We start from the raw sequence: 8,381 nt of genomic DNA, 5'->3' as shown, positions 1-8,381 counted from the left end.
CCAGAAATGGGACAAAATAAGTCAGTGTTTAGGGCGCTAAATTTGGGGTGATTTAGTGGAGAAATAGAAAACTAGCCCAGGAAGGTGCACGCATTGAAATGTGCTCTGTCCAGGTGTTCACAGTGGCGTGAGGGGGATGATATCAGGGTTCGGGGAACTGTGCAGTTTTACTGAAGGAAGGGAGCTCACCTCGCCTTTCCTCATGTGACTGAAGGTATGTATGCCTGCCACACCGCCCAGGACACGGGGACTAGAATTCTGACTTTATTATGTCAACCAAGCCACAGTCAGAACACGGTGAGAGCTGAAATGAGCTTCCTGAAGCCTGAACTGGGAAGAGGAATCGCAAGTAGTTTGTGTTTTTCTACACAGACCTGTCCTTTCAGATTTTGTTGAGTTCTGGAAAAAGGGAGAAGCCAGGCACACCTCAGTGAGTGACAGTGTTTCTGGAGGTGGGGCGGCTTCAGCCTTAATGTGGCCGTGTGGCTGGGAGGCTCAGAAACTGCCCTCCAAGGGCACCCATCTGTTCCTTTCTGCACTAATACCTCCTTTACAGAAATTCCAGAAATTCCAGAGCAGTGCGGGAGGCCTCTGGTCTGGATGGGTTTGTGTGGACCAAGGTCACAGGGTGTTGTCCCAAGTACTTATCCTGATGTGGCAGAGGCTCTGTTCCCAAATAATTATTCCACAGTTTCAGAGCTTATATCTGAGTGATAGTCTTTTAACTTTGTTGCATAAAAGCAAACAAAGTATGTTAAGGTTCTAAAAATCCATTTAGTAGTCACGGCTGTAAACTCATACATGGGGCTTTGGGATGGAGTGAAAACCACCGTCACCTGGCGTGGACGCTGCGTGGTATTTTTAGCGTGGTGGCCTGCTCGTGCCTTGAGCTCCATCTGCAGCGTGAGCAACAGCTGTGCATTTGAGAAATGTGGGCAGGTCAGCTTGCTCCTCCAGGGGGCTGTGGGGATGTGGGTCAGGGGCCTGGGATGAGGCCACATCAGTGGGAAGGAGCTTGGTTGTGTCAGCAGATATGTCTGCCCCTACAGGCCCGCAAGCCAGCCAGAACCCAGTTTTCCTTTGGTCATCTAATGCCAGAAAAAAAACCTGTTTCTTAGAGATTCTCATAACTTATATTAATGAACCATTTGACCATACGTAAAATGTTATAAATGCACGAGGCTTTACAACTTGACAGATGTGTAACTCACATGTTAGGATTGAATCAAACCGTTGAAGATATTTCACTTGATGGATTTTAGCAATTTATGTGCAAACCAAATGCCAACAGCATTTTGAAGGAGTATTTTGGAATTTTAAACACAGTGGGACAGTGCTGGGTCTCTGGGATGCTGGTGGGGTGGACGTGACCTCAAGTTCTTGGAGCTTGCAAGCAAGCAGGATTCCTAAATTGTCACACCTGCAGTGCTGGAAGTCAAAGTGGATTTCTGTAAACGAGGTATTAGTGCAATAAGGAACAGATGAGTGCCCTTGGAGGGCAGTTTGAGGCTCCCAGACATCGCAGGAAGAAGCGGGGGAGGGGGGCAGTTACCCACCAGAACCTGGATGGTGGAGCCAGGATTGCTGGTGGCCCTGGGTGGCAGGTCATTACGTGCAATAAGGAATAGGTGACTGCCCTTGAGGGCGGTTTCTCAGCTCCCTTCAGAACCGCAAGTGGAAGACACCCCAAGGTGGGGGGTAGGGGTTCGGTTATCCACTGGAGCCTGGATGGTGGAGCTAGGTTTGCTGGTGGTCCTGCGTGGCAGGTCATTACGTGCAATAAGGAACAGGTGAGCGCCCTTGAGGGCAGTTTCTCTGCCTGCTTTGGAACTGCAAGTGGAAGACTCCAAAAGTGTGGGGGGGTGGGGGTCGGTTTTCCAGTGGGGCCAGGTTTGCTGGTGGCCGCTGCGTGACAGGTCACTGCGTGGAGCGATGGGAGGTGAGTGGAGTGGGAATAGAGGACGCACCCTCCACAGCTACTGCTGGGAGTTGGCTCTGGTAGCAGAGGGGGCATAGAGGGAGTCCCATCAGGAGCAACACGGCTGGGGTCCCACGTGTGCTGGACGCTGAGGTGTGGCTATATGTGATCTCAGTCTCCACAGCCGCCCTGGGAAGTGGGTTCAGTTACCTTCCCATCTCATTTGAGAAATCTCCGGGGCTCACATCGCAGCTGGGTGGGGTGGAACTAATGTCTCAGGCAGGACATTGGCCCCAGAGCCCACCTCTTAACCCACCCCTGCTGTTTTCAGTCCACCAAGTTTGTAGAGAGGGGTGTGTGGTGGTGGGGGGTGGAAGTCGTGCATTTCAGGGGACGGCTGAGAAACCAACACAGTAGAAGGGGGGCAGGAAATAAACCAGGCAGGAGACACAGGCAGTGCTTGGGAGATCTGCGCGGGGTCTGTGTGTGGGGGGCGCCTCTGGGCCTGTGAACCCCGTTCTGTGCTCCTGGCTTGTCCAACCTTCACCCTCAGCCACATACTGCGCGCTTTAGGTGAAATCTCAGTTCCTCGCGTGGTGCGGCCATCTTTTCTCCGTGGCTTTGCCTCTCCTTAAATCAGTTTCAGTGGGGATGGTGGGGTGGTTGGTGGTCCATGGAATTTGCCCTCCACCCCCATCCTTGTCCTGTCTGGCCTGTTACCTGAATCTGTGTCTCTTCAGAGCCTGCAAATGAGTGGAGGCCATGGCAGCCTCTAGCTGACCGGCCTCTCAAACTTTTTTATTCATCAGAATCATGTTAAAAGCTGATTCCTAGGCACTTCATTAGACTCTACGCCTGCCTGGTGTGGGTACTTTGAGGAAGGTACAGAGGGTTGCTGGGCTGTTCCAGGAGGGAATTTGCATTTGTAGAATGTCCACTGTGCTCCTTCCAGGACTCTATTTTCCATGCACATGTGGCATTAAACCTGGAAGACCTCTGGGTGCTGTGCTGGGTGAGGAAGCCCCGCCTGGATGAGGGGCTGCTGGGGCTCGGACTTGATTCCTGGGCTGGGGGCTGCGGGCTTACTCTGTTCAATGGGCCTGCTGATGGGATGCCCTGGGAAGTCCTGCTGTGCACTCAGGGAGGTACAGAGACACGCTCAGGAAATACAGACCATGGATTTAAAAATTCCTACTGGAAAATCTTTTATGAGCAAATTTGCATCTGACTGAAGACAATCATTGCTTGAGTAATTGGTTTGTTTACAAAATTGGTCCTATGAACAAACAGATTAGTTTTCATTCATGCCTTGTCTATAACGTAAATAGGAGCTATTACGGCAACCTAAATTAATTTTAAATTTTGTATCAGATTGCATTCCAGATTACAAATGGCTGCTTGATAATCTGATTGATAAAACGGAGGAATTTGGTTCTTGGAACCCAGAGTGAAGAGAACAGAATTGCTTTGGTTTCTCAAAAGCGTGTGACAGAGGTGACCTGGGGTGAAGAAAAGTGGCTGGAGTCATTACACTCGAGGAGATGATCTGCCCCAGCTTTTCTCAGCTGTCTTCTGGATAAAACAAAAGAGTGATAAATGTGGAAAAATTCAGCACTGAGTTCGTCTATGCCCTGAGCTTCTCATAGGCTCATTAATGTGACTGGGCTGTATCTGTGAAGCCTCCATACAGGCACAAAGAAATTAGGCTAGAGTAAGGCGGCCGGCGACCTCTGGCGCCTGGGCCACGTGTCATTTCCTGAAGCCCTTTTGGGTGAAATGACAGTCGCAATGTCTGTTGTTTGGAGGAGTGTAATCTCATGTATGAGATGTAGATTTAAAACACCAAAGCCAGGAAGCTTGGTGGGAGTGGCTGTCTTCCAAGTGGTTTTCTGTGCTGCCATGGACGAGGTGTGGATGTGTCATCCGTTGGTGAGATCCACTGGTGAAGGGGCTAAGCAATCCCTTGGTTGGGGGGGTTTGTGAAGCTACATCTCTTCTGACATCCCAAGTAAATACATTTTGTAAAACTTGTGAATTTGACCCTGACCCTAACCCTGAGTGTTGAAGTGTGGCACAGTTTCTTGAGCCCTCTTCTGCATTGAGGATGAATGACTGTAAATAACCGATTCCTCAGTGGTGAAAGTTCAAATTTAGCTTCCCTGAGGAAGCCAGACCTCAGTCACCCGTGTCTCCATTATAAACACGGCGGCCTCTACACGGGTGGCTGCAAGTTTCCAGGTCCTCCTTGAAGAAGCAGCCGTGTGGTGCTTGGTGATTTGATAACATCAGCCACCTTCTGTCTTCTGTCTAATCATGGTACAAATGATTCTCCTACAAGGAAATGGATCTGGTTTCTTCCCCGATCATTGGAAGAAGCAGCCTACCTAGGGACTGCACCGTCCTCTGCATTTTCACAGCAAAGCCTGTGTCTGTCTGCGAGGAGTGTCATGTGTGTCATGGGAATCACGGGAATTCCCTTAATCCACATTTTGAGGGCTCGGGCAGCTCTGCCTGTTTTACCTGGGATGAGCAGCGGGTGGTCTCTGGCTGCTGTGGGACTAGGGCTTGGGGTGCGTCATCACATCCGGTGGCCTGTCCAGGTGGGCATCATTGCCTTTTGCCTGTTGGCTGAGGCAGCTGTGATGCCATGGGGGTCATACTTGTGTCGGGGCCAACCCAGTTCTTCCCGTGTACACCTCTCCTGCTGGAGTGCCTTTCCTTATGATGACGTGTTGAATTAGCGTGGAGAATGTAGAGAGGCTCTGGGCCTCTCCTTCCCATTCTTACTCCCTGGAGCTGTGATGCCCAACAAGGGAGCCCATAGCCAGTGGATCCTTTAAATTTAATTAGAATAAAGATTTGATTACATAGCTAAACACATTTGAAAAGAACATCACAGATTGAATTCCAGATTCAGCCCTTCAGGCCCAGTGGCCACATTTTGGGGCTCAGCAGCTGTAGGTGGCTGTTGTCTTTCTGTGTTGGCTGAGCAGATTGGGACGTTTCCGGTTCAGCAGGCAGTTCTCTTGCATGGTTCTGCCTGTGGTGAGGACACCTTGGCTGGAGAGCCTTGTGGGGATGCCTTAGGCCTCTGGTGGCAGCCAGGCTGCATGGTTTCTGTGCCCCGGGTCCTCTGCAGGCCCAGATGGATCCCACCACAGAGTCAGTACTGCTAGACTTGGGTACTGTGTGTAGACAGCAGAGGGGCACGTCCGGGCCTTGCTGACTGGCCTCCTTGGCCAGGCTCCCGTCTCCAAGTCTTCAGGGGAAATGCATCCACCATCCACACCGTGCACCAGAAGAAAACTGCAGGCTTCTCTGTGGGTGGTGAATTGAGATCATGCAGAGTGACTAGGCTTGGGCTCCTGGCCAGCGTGGAACCTGATGATAGCTTTAGGTGGAACCCGACATGCCTCCGTGTGTACATTGCAAAGAGAATGCAGTGTTGTCAACTTGAATCCAAATGTGCTCCCGTTTTGAGGTGGAAGGTTCTGGGAGTATTGGCCGTTGCTGATTGTCCTGCTGTGGAGGACTTTGAATGCAGGCACTGGTTTAGGGTAACCCTGGTTTCCTGGTCCTGTATGTGGGCATCCCTGAGTGTGCTGGGCTGGAGGAAGGCAGGGCAGATGGGAGGGTGACAAGAAGTCAGGTGTTTCCAGCTGTGGGGAGTGATGCCATCAGATGGCCAAGATCAGGAGGGTGGTGGCCAGGGGACCAAAGCGGGAGTGGGTGGAAATGCCATGTTTCCCGGGGCATGGGGAGGACCTGTTGAGCTCTATTCCTGGGCAACAGTTCTTCCATTCTCAGGAATCTGTGCCATTGTAATTGAGTAGCAAATTCTGTAATTGCTCTAATTACTTCCTGTTAAGTCCCCATCCCAATTACCATGAATTAGCAACAGTGACAACAGTTTGCCTGGTCAAGCCTTGCCAAGAAAAACCAGTGGAACTAGTTTTAGTTGCCTTGAGTTCCATCCAAATCGGATGCTTAGAGGCTTGTGTCCCCACAGCTGCTGCAGTTTCTCCTGGGTCTGGCAGGTACATTCCAGACATTCACATCTCAGCTCAGATGCAGGCGTGCACATTATTTACCGAAAATCGCACTGTGCTGTGATCGGCTTGAGCTGACGTTTTCTAGGTGGGAGGCGGAGGCCGTGGGACCTGTGAGGGACTGTCCGAGTGTCCTCTCATTGACTTGGAGCAGGTGTACATCTGTTCTTCAAAAGTTCTAATGGGATGAAATTGGAAACACAAATTTTTGAAATTCACGTGTTATGAACTCTGTTGAGTGATTTCCTCTGAAATGAGAGACTATTTGCAGACAAGGAGGTTGGCCTGCAGCTCTCCTTAGAACTGTCCTAGACCTCGATGCCATCCTATGATTTCTTCCTGAGTGTAGGGTGCGCTGCTTGAAGTAAAACCAAAGGAAAGAACGTGGTCAGTGTGCATCACTACTGCAGCCAGCTCAACGCGCCCACCCACTGGGAGGGGCGCCGGATCATTTAACATTTTAAACGCATTTAACACTAAACCAGTAATCAGCCAGTGCTTTCTGTAACCAAGTTTTCTGGCTCATGGGAACCTGACAATTGACTTTTTGGAAGAGAATACTTGCTTCTGTGGAGTGTCAATATTTGTCTCATTTCTTGAGACTTTGTTCAAAGTGATGAACGTGTGTAAATTAGGACCTATTTGTGTAAATTGGGCCACAGAGCTCTCCAGACACAGTCGGGGGGTAAAAGGCTGTGAAAGATGCCGCCTGATGTGAGCCGTGGACAGGCACTTTGGAACCTGGGATCCCATCTCCAGCCTTTCAGAGGACATAGAGGAATATAAAATGCAGATGAGAGAGTTCATATTTTGGGTGTCTCTGTTCTTTTGAAATCAAAGTGCAAAGAAAAAGTTTTGCCTCGAGGTCTTACCCCATACTTGTTTTTCTCCTGAGGTTTTAAAATTTTCTTAACTCCTTTTTTCTCCACAGATCCTTGGGGAAATTCTGTCTTCATATCTTCTTAAAAGATATGGTTAAATTGAACACTGAAATTTAAAAACATGCTTTCATACTATTTTTCTTTTAACTGATGTATCTGACGTTGGTGAAGAACTAAGTGGGCGTGTTGGTTTACTTTTATTTTTTTGAGACAGTCTTGCTGTGTTGTCCAGGCTGGAATGCAGTGGCACGATCTTGGCTCACTACAGCCTCACCTCCTGGTTCACACCATTCTCCTGCCTCAGCCTCCTGAGTAGCTGGGATTATAAGTGCCTGCCACCATGGCTTGTTCATTTTTCTATTAGTAGAGACAGGGTTTCAACATGTTGACCAGGCTGGTCTTGAACTCCTCACCTCAGGTGATTTGCTCACCTTGGCCTCCCAATGTGCTGGGATTACAGGCATGAGCCGCCACACTCGGCCTGGGATATTCTTGATTGTAACTGTAATAGATCCCTTTAATAAAAACAAAACAGAACAACAACAACAACAAAACAGCTGTCTGAAAAGTCCCGAAATTAAAGAGCCCGCTTGGACAGGCATTTGGACACCAGTTGAATGGCCCAGCACAAACCATATTTACATGGGCCATTCGGCCTGTTAGATCCTTAGGGTATTTGAAGTGGTGGGGATATTTGCATTTCTGCCTCTGGTTATCGTGTTAGTATGAATTCGACTAGTGTTTGAGGGCCAGGCTCAGATCCGGGAAAACAAGAGCCCCTGACTTCACACCTCTTCTCTTCTATGTGTGTGTGTGTGAGGAAAATAGAAAGCACAAGAATATTTTTTTTTTCAATGAGCTGGAAAGATGGAAAAACAAGCTTAAGATGTTTAGTTGTTCAGAAGAAGGGAAGTGCAAGGAATACTCAGCTTTGCTGCTGCTGAAGGAGGCCCCTGGCGGAGGCTGTTTCAGAGGTGGGGTTTCTCTGAGAAAGGTAAGAGGCAAATAGGATGGCCCATCTGGTTTGCCAGAGATGGGGAAAGTTAGTATCCCCAAAACAGCCTCAGCATTCTGGCAAAGGCGTTGGAAAACCCGCTAGGGTGTGGGACCCTTGTTGGCCACTGGGTAGAAGGAAAACATTGCTGGTCCTGAGGACTGTACCGTTCTTCCACTGCTATAAAGAACTACCTGAGGCTGGGTAATAAGGAAAAAAGGTTTAATCGGCATACAGTTCTGTGGGCTGTACAGGCTTCTACATCTGGGGAAACTTACAATCATGGTGGAAGGTGAAGGGGAGGCAGGCATGTCTTCACATGGCTGGAAGAGGAGAGAGAGTGAAGGGGAAGGTGCCATGCACCTCCAAACAACCAGATCTCAGGAGAACTATCATGAGGACAACACTTGGGGGATTGTGTTCAACCATAAGAAACCACCCCCATAAGTCAATCACCTCCCACCAGGGCCCACCTCCAACACAGGGTTAGAGTTCAGCATGAGATTTGGGTGGGGACACACAGCCACACCACGTCAGGC

This window comes from Macaca fascicularis, chromosome 6 (genome assembly GCF_037993035.2).
Source record: "Macaca fascicularis isolate 582-1 chromosome 6, T2T-MFA8v1.1".
Classification (NCBI taxonomy): Eukaryota; Metazoa; Chordata; class Mammalia; order Primates; family Cercopithecidae; genus Macaca; species Macaca fascicularis.
The sequence above is the reverse complement of the archived record's forward strand: the minus strand, read 5'-3'. Positions refer to the sequence as shown.